This window comes from Athene noctua, chromosome 1 (genome assembly GCF_965140245.1).
Source record: "Athene noctua chromosome 1, bAthNoc1.hap1.1, whole genome shotgun sequence".
NCBI lineage: Eukaryota > Metazoa > Chordata > Aves > Strigiformes > Strigidae > Athene > Athene noctua.
This window is the reverse complement of record NC_134037.1, coordinates 141,317,834-141,335,163: the sequence shown is the minus strand read 5'-3', so window position 1 is coordinate 141,335,163 and position 17,330 is coordinate 141,317,834.

Sequence of the window (17,330 nt, the reverse complement as noted above, 5' to 3'; positions counted from 1 at the left end):
GAGAGAGAGATAAAAGGCAGTAGCTTCTGTAAATGTAGCAAAATAAAGGCTAAGAGGAAATATAATTGCTTTCTGTAAATGTAACACAGAGATAAACACAAAGAGGAAAATAGCTACTTAGTCTAAAGAACAATATTGGTACAAGTAGAGATATAAATACATTTGGCCATAAATAAATTCAGGCTGGAAATTAGAAAAATATTTTCAATGACCAAAATAATGAGGTTCTGCAGCAACTTTCTAAAACGCATAGTAGAATGTATCTAGTTTCGAGAAAGGACATGATGAATTTATTAAAAGTATGGCATGATTTGTCTGCATGCGATAGCAGGGAACAGTCTTGATGATGATGATGATTATATTTTCCTACAACAGTCTTACAGTTAAAGTAGCTGGATTCTGCCTGCCTGGAGAGCTGGATTCAGTCCCTACTGCTATCAGGGGATTCCTTTAGGATGTGAAACAAGTCACCAGGCTTTTTACAAATGCTCACAGATTACACTGACAAATAGATTCTTCATTTTGGGGGACCCAGTCTAGAGCCCCTGAGTTCTAATTTGCAGCTGTGAGGAGCAATTGAAGTCACAAGAAGCTGGGCTTTGAACACACAAAATATGCTCCAGTGCTAAGCACCCAGAAAATACAGACCCTCATTTCCTCAAGGAGGGTAACCAAAATAAGTGGGTGTACCTAGCTTCATACCTATGCATCCAAGTTCCACGTTACTACAATGGATATGAACGCTAACACCTCAAAAAAATGCTCTGTAACACTAAAACAATGTTGTGCAGTGCACAAAGTAATGGCTAGGAAAAGCCTAGGGGAAAAAATGAATAATGTCGTTGTGAGACCAGATTTTGCTCAGCATGCAGTGAATCGGGCTTGAGTCTGCACATTGAATAGCAAAAGGAAAAAAATAACTATTGAATTTCTGTTCTTTCAGTGTGCACAACTCTCCTGTGCACTGAACAAGGCAGAATCCAGGGGGAAACCCAGTATGTGATCATGTAATTAAAGACTGTATCGTGATGATGATTAAATAATAACATGAATGAGCTAGCTGCTGTTACCTTGTAGGGCTGAATGCAAATTATTTTTCTTTTCAAATTCTGCTTCAACTAACTGGGGAGAAGAATGGGAAACACCAGTTCCCTCTCTTCTGTATTCCATAAGGCTTTGATTTCCCTTTGTAACTCTCATACTCCCTTCTCTTTTACTGTCCTTGGCTATCTTATCTTTCTGGTTTTGAGAAATAATGCCTTCAAGAGATGTAGCTCAAACTTTATCTTGTAATTGTGTGTGCTCAGCATTTAACAGGGTAAAAAAAGGGGTTAGTATACTGTGTGAACACTGTTGCACTTAGCAAAATATCTGTGAAGGCATAGTGCTATCATTTGTTCTCTTTAACCTTTATTAAAAAAAAAAAAAAAAAAAGATTAGAAATAAATCTATATAAAAGTCATTTTCACTGCATGAAATTCAAAGAGCTTTTAGTTGACAGCTGGGCTGCCTGCAGGCTGGACAAATTGTGTACGGGTTTTTACTATATTTATAAATTTAATTCTTTAAGAGCTAGTGTATATGTCGGAGAATATGCCAAGTTTAGGATGAGAAAGTGAAAATCTCCCTGAAAAGTGTTTCTCATTTAATATGATCAATTACAGGAGGGAGGAAAGATCCCACATGGTGTCTTTTTGTCAGCAACAACAAAGACAGTGACCACACATACAAACACACAGACACACACATACAGGGCCAAAGCTAGGCCATTTAATCTTTCCACAGCTACTGAAGTGGCACTCACTTATTTTAACGGTTTCACTTCATTTGACATCACTTCAAATATGAGTGAAGAAATAATGGATATTACTTTCATAGATACTGAACACATGACTCTTGGTGAACTCAGTGACAGTTGTTGATACTCAGTACCCCCTGAAACTCAGCATTAAAACACCAACCCACTGATTTCATGTATGAAGTATCCACCTGGAGAAACAACGACATAAATTTTTATTCAGTTAGTTAATTTGATTGAAGATGATGATGTGCTGTTTTGTTTTGCCACATAGATCTGCTTTAAAAAAGAAAAAAATAATCAATTCCACCCCAATGTTGGGTATATCAGTCTGTTTTCCAATAGATTTGTCCAAACAGGCTTCTCAGACACAGCTGAACGTATTTCCAATGTTTGTTTATTATTTATAGCATGAATTAGACTGTGACAATGTAAAGGTTTTTGCAAGAAAAATTCTTCTGTCGTAGAAATTGTTCAGGTTTTAATTAAAAATCCATTTATAAGTGCTTAGTTCAATAAAACCTGAGCCAGAGAAATATAAATGGAGAAGGAACACAGAAGAAAAGCATACAGGCAAACTTGAATGAAAAAGCTGACAACCCTCCTTTTAACTCCACCAAAATGACAAAGGGCAAAAAGGTTTACTCCTCAGACTGATTTGCAAGAAATAAAAGCACTTTGGCAGGAGAGTGCAGGGGACATGGATCAGGAAAGGAAGGCTTGATCAGGGGTCACAGAATGGATGACAAAAATAGTGAAGTATTTTTATCAAGCAATTGGAGAAATCTGTGCTTTGAATGTTGGTACTGCACCATGATTGAGAGTGCAAAGTAAAACTGAGCATTAGCATTATTTTTCACTCTCCATATCAAAAACAGTACAAACCAAGTCTAATGACACTTCCATTGTCCCCATAGAAGAGACAAGCTGAGTAGCGAAGAGCAAGAAAGTCCAAGGGAAAGGAGTAAGCTTCAAACCTCAGGACCCTTCACAAAAATTGTTCCTGGCTAGTCTCTTTTTTTCTCCTCAGTACATGAGGAAAAGGCAGCTAACGTGAAAAACAAGTAGAAACACAGTGATCAGAATAGTAATTTATCAGACACAAGGCAAGTTGTGAGCTAGCAATTAAGTTCATCCCACTAGTTTATATGTCTCATAACACAGGAAAATTAAATCCTTTTTTCTTTGCTTTCCCTCCTCTACCTTTGTCTACTCATTTGTCTTGCGTCTTGTTTCTTGAGATTTTTTTCTTTTGCAATCACAAATATGCTTTCAGTACTCCCCACTCCACAGCACTTGTTACAGACCATAAAGATATCTCTGCAACAAATTGACAAATCTGTCTGTTCAGTGATCACTGCTACTGCCCAGTGAGCTGGGGTAATAAATCATTTTAGCAGATGAATTTGTCATCCAATACTGTAACAGTATAAAAGCAGCAAAGGCAACAAGCCTCCAAGGCAAAGGAACAGTAGCAAAACCTAAATTAAAATCTAAATGGGAAAATTGCAACAGTAAGGAGAATATTAGAAAGAAACAATTTAGAGAGCACGTAATCAGTATAACCCCTAAACCTAGTATGGCTGCAGTTCAACTGACCCACGTATTTCAAATCATTCTAACCATTTGTGCTTCGAACAAGCTGAAACCAAAGCCTAGTTGGGACTGTAGTGCGTTTGCTCCCTCTTTCTACCATTTGGTGGGTGGGAGTCATACTTGCTTCTACCTCCACCAGTTTAGCCACAGTGAAAAAGTGCTCCGAGCCAGCCATTTTTGTGTTCACATAGGCTGATGCTCTGAACAACAACAAAATTCTGGCTAGTGTATCCAACGGTGGTTTGGCTTCATTTCAGCCTTATTACAACTAGGCAGTCCTGCAGATGTTGTGCCCCATACTGTGCTACACCCCATGGCCCCATGTGATGGACTAGTAAGAGCAGTTGCTTTTAAAGATGACATTTCTCATGCATGTGAGTTTCAGAAGAGGTCTGTGGCTAACCTTCTCCACTGCTTATTTCTTCAAAGCAAAGTAGTCAGTTTCTACTTTGAAAGAAGGCATCAAACACATAAAATGATGTACAGTAAAAGTTTCTCTAAGCCCAACCACCAAAGAAAAAAAAGCTCAGTGGGTTTGCTACAGTTACTCAGAGTCAATGGCCAAGCCAGAAAAAGAGTAAGCCTAACATACTAGCCATTTTGTCTAAAATTAGAAAACCAGGAAAACAGTGGGTTATCAATGGTTAAATCTCATCAGAAAACACAGAATTGCCATATTTCTTACTGTTCCTCTCAGGTTCGGACGAAATAACAATTGTCAAAGCCAAAGACAGGAAATGGAGCCAATCTCTGTGTATTAGAAAACATCCTAAATTTTCCCATATTCGTCACTGGGAAAGTCACAGTCAGGACTCAGCATATACAAAAAAAGCCTCATGGAAAGTAGGGAAAAATAAACTGCCTTTCTCTGCATATACAATGTGGCATCAAGTCTACAGCACAACTTTCTGATGATCCATGTCAGACATCAGTTCCTGTGACAAGCCTCATCTGTAAAACTGTTCCAGAAGTGTTGCAATAAAGAAGAGATGCCACAAACATGTCCGTCAATATGCAAACATCTATGCAAATGCACTTGCCATCAGTACTGCCTACAGCGGTAAGACAAAACAAAAACACACATGGCAAAAACACGCAAAGCGAATAAGGAGTTGGTGACAAGGCTCCCAAGCAACAGCCATCTCTGCCTCTTGAGGATGGGGATACACCATGTAAGATGCACAACATGATTTTACAGCAGTGATTTTTCCTTGGTAAACACGTGGTCAGCTGTGACAACTTCAGCTCAGGCAGGAAGATGCATGAGGGGCTGTTACTGTAGAAAGGCTGACCAGACAGCTAATTAGCCACCTAAATTACTTCACAGTACTTTCTTTAGATAGCCTTGAAAGAGAAACAGTGCTAACCGCTGTAATTAACTAAATTCTGCTAATAAGTTTATTGGCTTGGTCTTTGATGTCTTTAGAAGTAGACTACAAACAATTTAATACAGGAATATTACAGAGACTATCCCTTTAAAATACACTTCATATGAAGGTGAATATTGATTTTACTGGACAAAGATAAGTGTCTATATAGGTGATTATATCAACACTGCTGTCAGATTTTCTGTTTTTTCTGAAGTACCTTGTACTTGGGATGGGGTGGAGCAGGAAAACTTACAAAAAACGCATGAAATGCAAGTACTTCAGTCTGTAAATAGAAATTATCCTGAGACACAAGACCACAAAAAAACCCCTTTATTACCTAGAGTTACCATTGGTTAACTTCTCATTGCCTGAACTCCTGTTCAATCTTGCATACTAGGAGGCAACTATACTGTTAAAGCACAACAGCTTATGAGTGTCAGCTAAAATAGGGCGACACGTTTGGGGTCTTTACCCTGCTGTACCCAGGGTTAGTTACCACAGATCAGGGACAGCCTAATACAAGCAAAGGACAGGGCAAAATACCCATGTTTTGCTCCTGAAACTCTGACTGCAGACTTCCAATAAGCATGGAGCAACTAAGTCTTCAAGAGTCAAAGCAGGTCATCTGAGCCCCAGTATTTCCCTGGGTAAGTAGTCCCACCTGGCAAATGTGAATAAAATACACCTCAGTGCAGTTATGCTTGTTGCTGTCAACTAACCCACAGTAACTCATTAAGTGACAGAAACTCAGACATGGGTCTCAGCCCAAAGCACTGGCTTAGACTGCTGCTTCTGATGTGAGGGAATTTCCTATGTGCATGTTCAAACAAGTTTTAATTTACTCCTCAGGTAATACCAGCAGCTAACATAAGAAGTTAGGTAACTTAGGTAAGGTAGTAATTTCTGCAGCTAGATCAAGACCAGTCTTTCAGCTCTACAGCTTACGGTATCTGACCTATTTCTGACCCACTGCATATGCTGTAATCGTGGAAGTGAGAGGATTACAGATCAACCCTCAGCTTCCGCAGTAGAGCAATAACTGAGCTTTGTCCCATTTTATTTAAATGCTTTAAGACCCACAAAATTTGCTATTGCTCAGGATTACTGCTCTGACAATGAAATTCTAGGTCTCCCATCATCAAAGCACTAAAATACATTATACTTCAGGAACAGAGATGAGAAACACAGCTGTAAAAGAAATATACAAATGGGTCTCCCTGTATTTGAACTGCTTGGAGGAAAAAACACAAAGTCGCTGGCCTCTCTCCATCGCCAAAATGCACTGAAATATTTTCTGCAGAGTCGAAAATATCCACCATTTTCAAAGCACTGAAGGATATGACTAACAAAAAGACTAAGGAAAATCACCAAAAGTGCTACCAGGTTATATAAATGAGCAGTAGAATAATTTCCTAAAATGATTACCCACTAATGATAGCTTTGGGGTGATAAAACACTAAGTCAGTGCCAGATCACACTCTGGAATAATATGATAATATTTCCTCTACCTAGGTAACAATCACACCATTTATGATAATGACAAAATAAACAGCCTTATGTCTCTAGACTAAATACTCCCTGTAGTTCAAATGTTTTCTTTTATTCCACTTGCAGAAATGTTGGAAATGTATGCAAGGTACATCTGTGCTCTTGATACTACCTATCTAAAAATGGCATGCAATATTTTACATGATTTTTACAGATACCAGACCACATCACTGCACGATCATGTGATGATCAGATCTGTGTCCTACTTTGGAATTCATGAGCGTAGGCAGCTGTGGTCCTCCCTATCTTCCAGGAACCATATACACATAAAAGATAATCACAGCTTTCATTTATATTTTTTAAAAAGTTTCTGTCCAATTTTCTGTCAGAGATAACCTTGAAAATGTAAAGGAAACAAAAATGATAGACAGATTGCTAGGTTTGAAAGGATTGAGAGCTACGTTCCATTTCACAGAAGGCTGGAAGTGAGAAACGTAAAAAATACACACCCTTCTAAACAACTTGATTAAACTTGAGGTATATCAAAAACCTATGCACAAAACCCCCCAACCCTCCCTGTCCAGATTATCCAAGAAAGCAAAGCAGGAAATTCCTTAGCTGGCTAAATGGAAACAATAGCACCTATAACTAGCTGGAGATCAAGTAGTCTCATGGCCGTGAGAAGAGTAGATGGTGATCTTATTTTAGCCAGAGAGGATTAGACAAGAAGCTGCCTTGCAGGCCCTTGCCAGTCTCAATTACTACACTATTTCTCATGGTTTATCCCCCTTCTCCTTGAAGAGTTGCTCAATTTTCTTGACATGATCCAGGCTGAGAAATATTTCCCTTTTGTCTTTGTATTTATGTGTCATGGAGAAAATTGGGGAGAGTGACAGAGAGCTGTCTTCAAGTACATAAAGTGATGTTATAAAAAGAACAGGAATCAATTATTCCCCTTAATTAATGAGGACAGAAGAGGAAGTAAAGAACTTAAGCAGCATCAGGGGAAATTTAGGTCAAATACAGTTACTGCATGAAGTTTCACACAGTAAGAAGAAGAGTTAGGCAAATGAACAAAGTGTCAAGGGAAGTTAAAGACTTCATCAGCAGTACATAGCCAAGGTTAGAAATCTCCCTGGAGGATGACTGAGGAAAAAAGAAGCCATTCCTATTCCCTCAGTGGGAGAATGGACAAGAGGTTAAACTCAAAGCCTCTTTGAACATTCACAATTCTCCTTTCCTCTGTTATTGTTCTTTCCTTCTTATCAACATCTTCTCCTATTTTTTAATGTTGTATGAAGTGTTCTACATTATATTTATTATATTTTTTATATTAGTAATATATTTTATATATTAAATAATATTCTTATTTATTGTAAAAAGTCTTTCTTTTCAAAGCCCCTTGGCTTTCTGTCATGTCAGGACTTCTAACAGCAAAGCCATCCAAGAATCTGCAGCAGCTGCTCTTTACCAAGGCACAGTTCTCATTCCAAGAGACAAACACAGGAAGACAAGCAATACTAGAATATTTCTTTGTAAGGCCCATTTCTCATCCTCTTTCTCCTTTTTTATTCATATGTTATCCAGGCAATGAAAATATGACAGAAAAGTTTTTCTTCTCAAAATGAATATTTTTCTGTTTTGTTTTTAAAGTTAAGTCTAGACACGCTTTTTATTACTATTGTTACTCTTTCTTTTTTTGAGAAGACAGAGTAAACCAAAAGTAAATCTGATGGGGGGAAAAGGTCATACTTTTAAATTTAGTTTTTATTAGGATTTCTAAGGATTTCTCATCTCTGTTGTAGCTTCCCACTTAAATGAGAAACAGACAATGCATAACATTTAAAAGTAAAAGCTCTAGGAATAACTTTCAAATAGGAGTAAAATAAAAAAGGAAAAAGGATTCCTTTCAATTTTAGCCATCCTACTTGCACCTGACTTTCACTTACAAGGTTTTGACAAGATGGGTATTACTTTCATTTTAATAGTTAAAAATATTTTATAAATTAAAAAACAACCCCAACATTACAACAAAAGTTAGAGAATTTTGAAGATTTCTCCCAAATTATGCATGTTTTCCCACTTATCCACACAGAGAGGTTTTTTACATATACAACTACATTGAGATGAAGAGATACATGAAAATATCCAATTTTCTTGTAGACAAAAGCTGTCAGGGAAAGAAAAAAAAAACAACACAAAACCACCAATCTTCTAATCATTTCAATTTAGTAATCAAAATGCTCTACCAGCTTTTCTCAAAATGTCAGGCACATTTCAGCAGGGTGCAGAATACAGGGTGCAGAAAAAACAGGGCTTGAGTTTCCTAAGTTTCCACTGGAAATATTATTCACACGAAGAGAGATTCACTTCATCATAATCTATCGTTGGCTGGGGCCAAGACCATCTGGGTTAAAATTTGCCTCACATTAAGATAGGTGTCTAAAATCCCTGAGATATGCTGTACAGTGTAAACCCTTCAGTCTCCCTGTGCCTACACATGGAATCTAGGCAGTAACTAGGATTTCGGAGATTTCTAAAGTTAACTAAGAAAAATTTCAGTTTTGAGTTCCAAATGACAGCTCTAAACCCTGTACAAACTAGCAGTGAGGAACTGATTTGTCCTAGTGAGCTTACTGTCTAAACATATAGGGCAGTGTAGACAAAACATAGAATGATGGTGTAACTTAAAGAAATCAAAGCAGGAAAATGACAATAAGACAAATTTGTCCTCTCAGTTCTGTGTCTTCTTCCTTAAAGCAAACCAATGGACGTAGCAAAGACAGATGTATCCTGCTTACTTCCATTCTGAAATCTGCAGGTCTAAATGCTAAGGATATAATAAAGTAAAATAAAATAACCTTTAGGTCATCTACTGCATAGCCTACAGTTATACAGCTATGATTGCAGCTATTCTATTCTACAAGCAGTTGTTCCCCTTCTAGCTTTAATTTAGCTAGAAAAAAGAGCAGCATAAGGTGCAGAAATCCACTAACCGTGAGACATATCTATACTAACATCGTCCATAATGAAAATCTCACTGACACATTTCCACCACTGTTGTTGTCAATGTCATCTAGGTTAGGCTATCCATCGCTCCATCTATGATGACGTTAATCACTCAATTAGAACGTAGATATACTTAACACAGATATATCCTATCTTCCTTTTATTAGCAAAACAGTACAATCCAGCCTAATGGTTAAAAAAACATAGGGATTCTGTCATAGTAGCTGGTCTCACCGTTGGAGGGGTAAGTTAAACACAACACTAAATAAACCTACACTGATCATAAATAAAGATCAAAATAGGTGATAAGATTATCACATGACTTTGAACATAACACTCCATTCACTCCATTGCAATAGTTTGTTCATGGATGCCTTGCATTCAGTAAGATTAATGCAAACAAAAAGTAAGTACCAATACAAAGCTCCATATGAACAAATCATCAAGCACCAGGCAATGTACTGCCTAGTAAATGCCACAGGGTCTATACAAGATTGGTACTCCACCTAAAGAAAGGTTATACTGCTAAACCTCACTTTTGCCTGTGGATAGAAATTGTAAAAGTAGTGAGACATTTTATGCTCTCAGATAACTAACAGTTATTTCCTTCTCCTGTTCTGGTACTGTAAAAATCTGTGTCCAAATGTGGTAAGGCAAAGGAGCTAAAAATCAGAGACTTCCATTGAGTCCGGGACAACAATAGGAATTAGATCCCAAGATGCCTGATGTGCACTTTAAAAGTTGAAGTCTGAATTCCTAAACATTTTTAATACACTATTGTATACCAACCAGTTACTTTATTGCAGTAGGATTTGCCTTTCTTCTTAGAGATGACCCCAAACCAACTTACATTGTTGGAATAAAGCACTTTGTGCAAACTTTCAGCTGTTTGTTCAGCTTCATGTCCCCTAAGATTATTTCAATTTTTCTTCCAGAAATTGTCAGTGTTCATTATAACTGAAACCAAAATACCCCAGTTTATGTCAGCTAATTCCTTCCAATGTTCTCCCCAAAGCATATCCTTTTAGCTGCAACATTGACAGGAGCTGCCATAGAAAACATGTAGTTAAATAATAAACAGTTCACAGGTTGCAGGGTGGTTTTATTTGCCTTTTAATACAAAACACAAGCTCCAGCAAGGTTTAACATAATCATCATTCACCTGAAACAACACAATTTACCACTGTTTAGACTGCTTTAGATCTAAGATGCTTAGTGCTTACTCCCATCAACTCAACACAAAGTTATTTTCCTCTCTGCTCACAGATCTTCTCTTGGGAACACACTCAACAATATGGTTGAACTGAATTAATTTAAAAGTCTAACTTGGACTCAAGAAGAGAGATAATGATGACTGCTTTGGGGTCCTTTTTGCTGGAACTTTTTTGTGTTTTGCTGGAACTTTTTTCTGTTCTTTTGTTGGAACAGAAGCTTAAACTCTTGGGTTCATGAGGCAAAGTTCCACATAAAAGAATACTAGAAATCTGATCTAAAAGAAGAAAAAAAAATTTAAAAAATAAAAAAAGGAAAAAAGAAATATTATATGTAGTCACAGGAGTCCTGTAGTTGGACAATTTCCGAATTTCAGTTTCAACCTTCTCATAAAAGTCAGGGAAGCATTGTGAGATCAATCATCTAAACTAATCAAAACTCCTGACAATTCCAATTTCAATAGGTGGTCTCCATGAGGCAGAAACTTCCCCTCTTACCTCCCAGCTTATGAGCTTAGAAAACAAATAGTCAAAAAAGCCCTGATAAAAGTTCCCATTGAGAGGAAGACTTCTCCAATGTTCACATTAACATTAGAAAACTCTAGCTTGAGAAAATACAAATTAGAAAGCCACTCACAAGCTCTGTATTGAAGTCTTTGTGAAGTCAGAAAAGGGATTAGAGACCATATGCACCAAGTGACACCATGTTATCCATTCAGGTTAGCAATGTGGAAAAGGGCAAAGAGTTTTGAAAAAGAAAGAAAGAATGGGAAATTTTAAAGTAAATCTGGGAAGGACACAAGGATAGGTAAAAGAGAGAAGACAAATGAAGGGTGACCAGAGATGGAAGAAGATTCTGTAAGAAAAAAAGAAGCTGCACAGAGAATTAAAAACCAGTGTAAACCAGAGGACTAAGCAGAGAAGTACCAACAGGAGAAACGGCTGGAAAAAATCCATGCTGCCAGCAACATATCTCTCTGTCAGTCACGAAGGAGAACCACTACCCTGTGAAAAGCCAATTTAGGCATCAGGTAGTGTCAGAAGGGATCAAATTACCCAAAGGAGTTCAAAATTACAGGTGAAGAGATGAGCAGGCTGGACTGGCCCAGTCACTGTAGTAAGCGCTGTACTGTGGAGAAAGAAATCCAAGTCTATTTCTAAGCCAGTTATTGCTTCCCTAGAACAAACCAGGAAATGTGTAAAGGATGAAGGGATCATTGAGGCTGTGGAAATAGCAGCAAAGCACTACCTCTGAGCAAATTATAAGCAGCAATAAAAAAGCCACCACCGGGTTGGAAATTTTTTAATCGATTCAGAGTGCATCCATGTTGAAACACATTATAGAGAAAAAGATCCAGGGCCTAACAATGCTCTGGAAAATTAAGATGTCTGGAACTTTAGAACCTTCCCAGTTGTGTGAATTCATCTTCCTCTTGTGCAGCTCACAGTTATTATAATTTAAATTAGAGTATGTTTCTCTGTGATACCACAACTGGTAGTCATGGAGATGATTATGATGCAAAAAAAGATTTAACTCCCTCTTTTGGACAGTGTGAGTCAGTGAACTTTTCTGAAGACAAACCAAAAAGCCTATTTTTATGCAAATATTCCCAGTAGCAAAAGTGTGATTTGTACCCCAACTTTTACTTCAAGATTCTGTGTGATGCAACACAGCGGATGTGCCCAGTTTGTTTTGAGACCCCCAGGCTGGATGCCAGGAGCAGTACAGCTCTGGTAGTATGGGGTTAACTGGCCTTGCTAAGAGCTGACACAACCACAACATTTCTATTACATGCCCCAACTCATTCAAAGCTAGGTAAGCTGGGGTGTCTCTGCATGATTTAAGGGCAAGCAAAGAATTAGTTTGCCCTAAGGAAAAATATTCTGTGAAGTTTTCAAAGGAGGCAGTAAGAATATTTCTACATTTGAACTTGCAGCTTAATTTCTTCACATGATACGCAGGAAAACTGTCATTTGGAAATCCCAATCTGAAGGCTTATTTTTCAAACACTTATTGCAAGAGAATGATAACTACCCCTTTTAAATAATATGGAGCTATATATATAGCTGAAGATACTTCTACATGTTAGATATAATAATATATATTTTTTAAATGTACATCTCTTCCTGGCTTTGCTTCACCTTTAGTTAAAATAATTGGTTCAACCTGCTGTTTTAAGGCCCACATCTAAAAACTCCTTTTGGCATTCCACACTGCTGTTGTTTTAATAGACTCTACAATACATCCTGTCTTCATCTCATTTGCTTTCTGTCATATGTTTGTGTAAATAACAACAACAAAACCAAACAGTTACAATCATTTTCACTACTGGAATTAAAATTATTTATTGGAAAACATACAGTTCATCTGCCTCAGAAACAAAAAAGCTCAGACTTTTCAAACCATGTTAACACCAGCATCATTCCACCTCTATTTAATACCACAGTGAACGGAAGTTTTCAGTCTTGCCACTTAAAACAGTTACTAGCTTACCGAAAGAGAAAAATCTAAATTTCTCATCATTTTCAAAACCTGGTGAGATTAAAAATTCAAACATTTTGGGTTTTCTGGTTTGTTTGGGTGGTGTTGTTTTGGTGGAGGTTTTCTCCCCTTCTGCTTTGGCAAGCTTAGATCATAACTGTCTAGCTTTGATTTTGACTCCTGCTTTGCTAAGACAATTTATTGTATGGAAAATAAAATTCCTACTGAAGCAAAATTCCTCCTTTTTCTGTGGTTGAAAATGTTGTCCATCTTGCCTTCAATGAATTTGTTATAAACTATAGATCTGTGCTCAAATGCAAAAGGAAGGAAAAATATCAGAAGACATCTGGGGTCTGAACACTGATCAAACTTACTTTCACCTCAGCTTTAAAATTGAATCTTTAAAATTCACAATTTGTTCTAAGAACAATATTAAATATTTAAAGTGCAGTTTGTACTACCACCAGATCAGAAAAGAGCAACAAAGCACTTTATCAGGCAACATAACCCCCATCAACATTTTTCCCTCTGATTTTAAAGACATATTTTGTATCACTCAATGGATGGAGAAACAGTGATGGAAAGTGCTGTCATTCTGCCAAAAGCACACACAGAACAAGACAAGTGAGAGCAATTAAATTTCTGATCAGGATAATAATTTAACTGCAGATCTGGAGACTATAATCATCTGGAACATTTGAGCAGTATAAAATATTACAAGGACTATGTTCCACAAATTATCATACACATCTTGTCACCTGAAGGCACCTCACCTGAAGGTATGTAGTGACTTCTTACCACTCCCACTGAGATGTTAGTTCTTCTAACAGCAAAGACTGCAAAAAAATAGAAGGGTCATAGACTGTATAAAGAACTGTTTGTGCATCTATTCACAGCAATATGGAGACAGCTCCCAAAAGCAGGGTCATCATTTTCACTAGCTTCCTTTGGCAAGGTAATGCCTTTATTGCCAAGATACTTGATTTATCAGAAGAAAAAGTAACCTGATGCCTCAAGCAATCCCTTGTCCCGTTCATGTATAGAGCAGACTAGATCTTGGCCTCCTCACAATAAATGAAATTGATATTTCATCATGATGCAGATAAGGTAAGGTGGGTGTCTCTTATTCAGTCACTACACAGTGACACGCCCCTAAGCAACTCAAGGATTCAACACAGTATTCAAGAACACCCAACAAAAGGCCAGTCCTTGAGAATTAGAATGCACCTTTTTACTGACATTCCAGTACGTCACAGACCTTTCTGCTTGCTTAGGGAAAAAGTAGCAAGTGATCATTTCTTCATCTGAGAGAGAAAAAGCATGGCTACTTGTTAATACATCAGGTGCAGCTGCTTTATCACAGCCATTCTGAGGCAAATAATTTGGGGTGACATTCATCTCACTTCATTTTAGCAGTCCAAAAGTCATGTGTGTAGTCTAATGTATTAATTTAGTTCCACTTAAAAGTCAGTGAAGAAAACCAGGCCCCTCCAGCAGACTGAGGATGAGACAAGCCCTCACTACATTCTAAAGCACCTGGATGAATTGTCCTCCTCTAGCAAAGGAGAGATACTTCACCTGTTCAAGCTCAACACCTTTTAAATTGCTAGAGGTAGGCAAGATGATTCCAACCATCAGAAGGACATTTCTGAAATAATTTATACCCCATTCTCTCATGGAAATCTTACTTACTAAACCTTTATTATTTGATCTGAGAGGAACAAAGGGAATTTAGGGACCCAGATCTGTTTTCAAAGCTTGCACATGCTCAGTCTGTGCATTGACTGTCCACCTGCAAGATGAGGCCAACCGCACTGCCACTTCTCAGAGGCACGTGGCAAGGAGACCACCACTGGAGGTTGCAGAAATCTTTACAGGTGAAGGCACTTTGGTTGCATAAGGCAGCAAGCAGGACCATTAAAACTGCGCTCACACGTGACAGGGTAGTTCAGGGTTTGTTCACAGGGCCACAATCAGGCATAGGGGACCTGACTTGACAGCCAGGCTGCGGTAATGACACTCATGCATGCCACAGACCACTCCAGCAGGGAGGTAAAATGTGCAAGCTGAAACCACCACTTCAGAAGTGGGGTTCGCAGAGTCACAAGCAGCCAGTTAATGCAGTTCAGCTGTGGTGAGTGGGTTAGCTGCCAGACTGCCTGTCAAACTGCAGCAACCAAACCGCTAGGGATTATCTGACCATGCAGTTACTTTCATATCAGTTTGAAAGGACAGCTTCCTCATATACAACAATGTTGCCGCAGCATGGAGACAGCTCATAATTTGAACTTGAGAGCTGTGAGGTTTTTGGCAGGAGATCTAACCAGGCACACCACTGAGAGAAAGTAGACATCCCTTATTTTGATCTATTGTAGGCAACAGCTTTCCCTATTAAATAGTATTTTTTGAAGCCTGGCTACTTCCACTTTACCAAAACAGCTCCACCAAGCTTATGTGGACAAGACTTCCACCAGATTTTGCCAAAATCCTGATGTTTTCCTGCTGTATTATACCCCATACAAACCACAGACCAAACTCAGCGGAAGGCAGCATCCCACTGCAATTTTTTATCATAACACTGTGTGACAAATACACTTATCCTGACTTCTAAGTAACAAGGCTTATTCCAAATTTTTTTAAAAAATTACTATCACTACAACTTATATTTAACAGTGTCTTTCTTGGCTAGCACTAGAAAAATACTTCAAGGAAAATTCACAAATGTTAATTTGACTAAAAGCGTACATTTGCTTTGACAGCATTTGCAAGGGTCATTTTTTGCCTTGCTTGGACATTCATTCCTATTTTTTTTGTTCGTGAAGTTGTCTGTGGGAAAGCTATACCTGGGAAAACAGATAGGAAGGTTTGTGAAATAACTCTTCACATGACCATGGAGCCTTTCATGTCCTCCCTGCTGTCAAAAGATTCAGAAGTCACATTAGCAAATACAAACCGTCCTGCATGACAAAAATAAAGATCACTGAATAGTTACACAAGCTTGTAGAAGAAAATAGAATAATAACCTCTCCATAAAGCACTTCTTAGCCATTTGTCTGAAAAAGCTTTAAAATAAAGTTCCAATCTGCTTTAGTTAAGCACAAATTATTAGACTCAGTATGGGAGAAATTAGATGAATTCCTACTATATCTGCATCATAAAAAAGATTAGAGTAGATGATCTAATAGTCCCTTCTGGCCTAAAATCCTATGGATAAAAAGGAAAAGCTGCTGCACTATTCACATTTTCAGCAAATATAGCAAATAACCCATAGAAAATGGGTTATTTTCCTCTCAGTCAAAAGCATACTAAAAAAGAACATTCAGGTTTCTTGAGACCCACTGTAAAAACCCTCCTCGTACAACCATAACCTTCCAAAGAAAGGGAGAGAGAAAAAAGACCCAAAAAGACTCTTGCACAAAGCATTTGCTGAGCAATTTTGAGTAATGTACAAATTAGTGGGGAAAAAAAAACCTGTTTGAAGATAATTCATGAACAGAAAAAAAAGACTACATTGATTAAATAAATTATTTGCCGTAAATAGATCACTCAGTTCTGGCTTCAACACACGTTACCAATTAAATCAAACAGAGCCCAATCCTACAGCAATTATTTAGGAAGTACAATCTGGCCACTTGAAAGCAAGTTCAGATTGCTCATACTGTTTCTTTTTATGTCGATACATCATATTTCCACTCTGAGTTAGGCCACTCGTCTACCTACAATACCACTCAACATTTTTCAGCTGTTTTAGAAGCTTTCCAAGTTTGTTAAAATTAATGTTTTCCCAGTTACAATTCCTTAGTAAAAAAATTTCTCATTCTGCATTAGTACTTGTTATGGAAGAAGGTCTCAAAGGACAGAGATCTTGACATTATAGGTAAATCCATTTCCAGGTTCTTGTTTAAACTTCTGCTTGTTTTTTTCCTAAAATGACTAGTTGCACGTTTAGGTTCACATCCTGTAAATCAGGATGTGATTTCTTTTCCACAGTTCAAGTATTTATTTGTATTAATATTGGTTTTTATTTCATTGAGTCCAATAAATTCTAAATAATAATTTCTGTTTGATTCACTTCAGTCCCCAACTTAAAGACAGATTAATTCACAGCCTTGTGCTCTTTGTCTCAACTTTTATTACTTATATTCTGTAGCTCAGGCCTCTTCTCCAAAACTGAATTAATCAGGTTTGCAGTCTATTTCTGTCAATAAATATGAGCCATTTCACTTGTTACCCCTTAATATATTGTTACCACGTACATATTGTTAAACAGGATGGCAACAGAAGCAATCTAGACTTGTGGGTATGAGCATGAAAGTCTTCACAGCCTTAAGGAGGAGACAGCTTTGCTCTGTCAGCGAAGTCAAGCACACCCACAA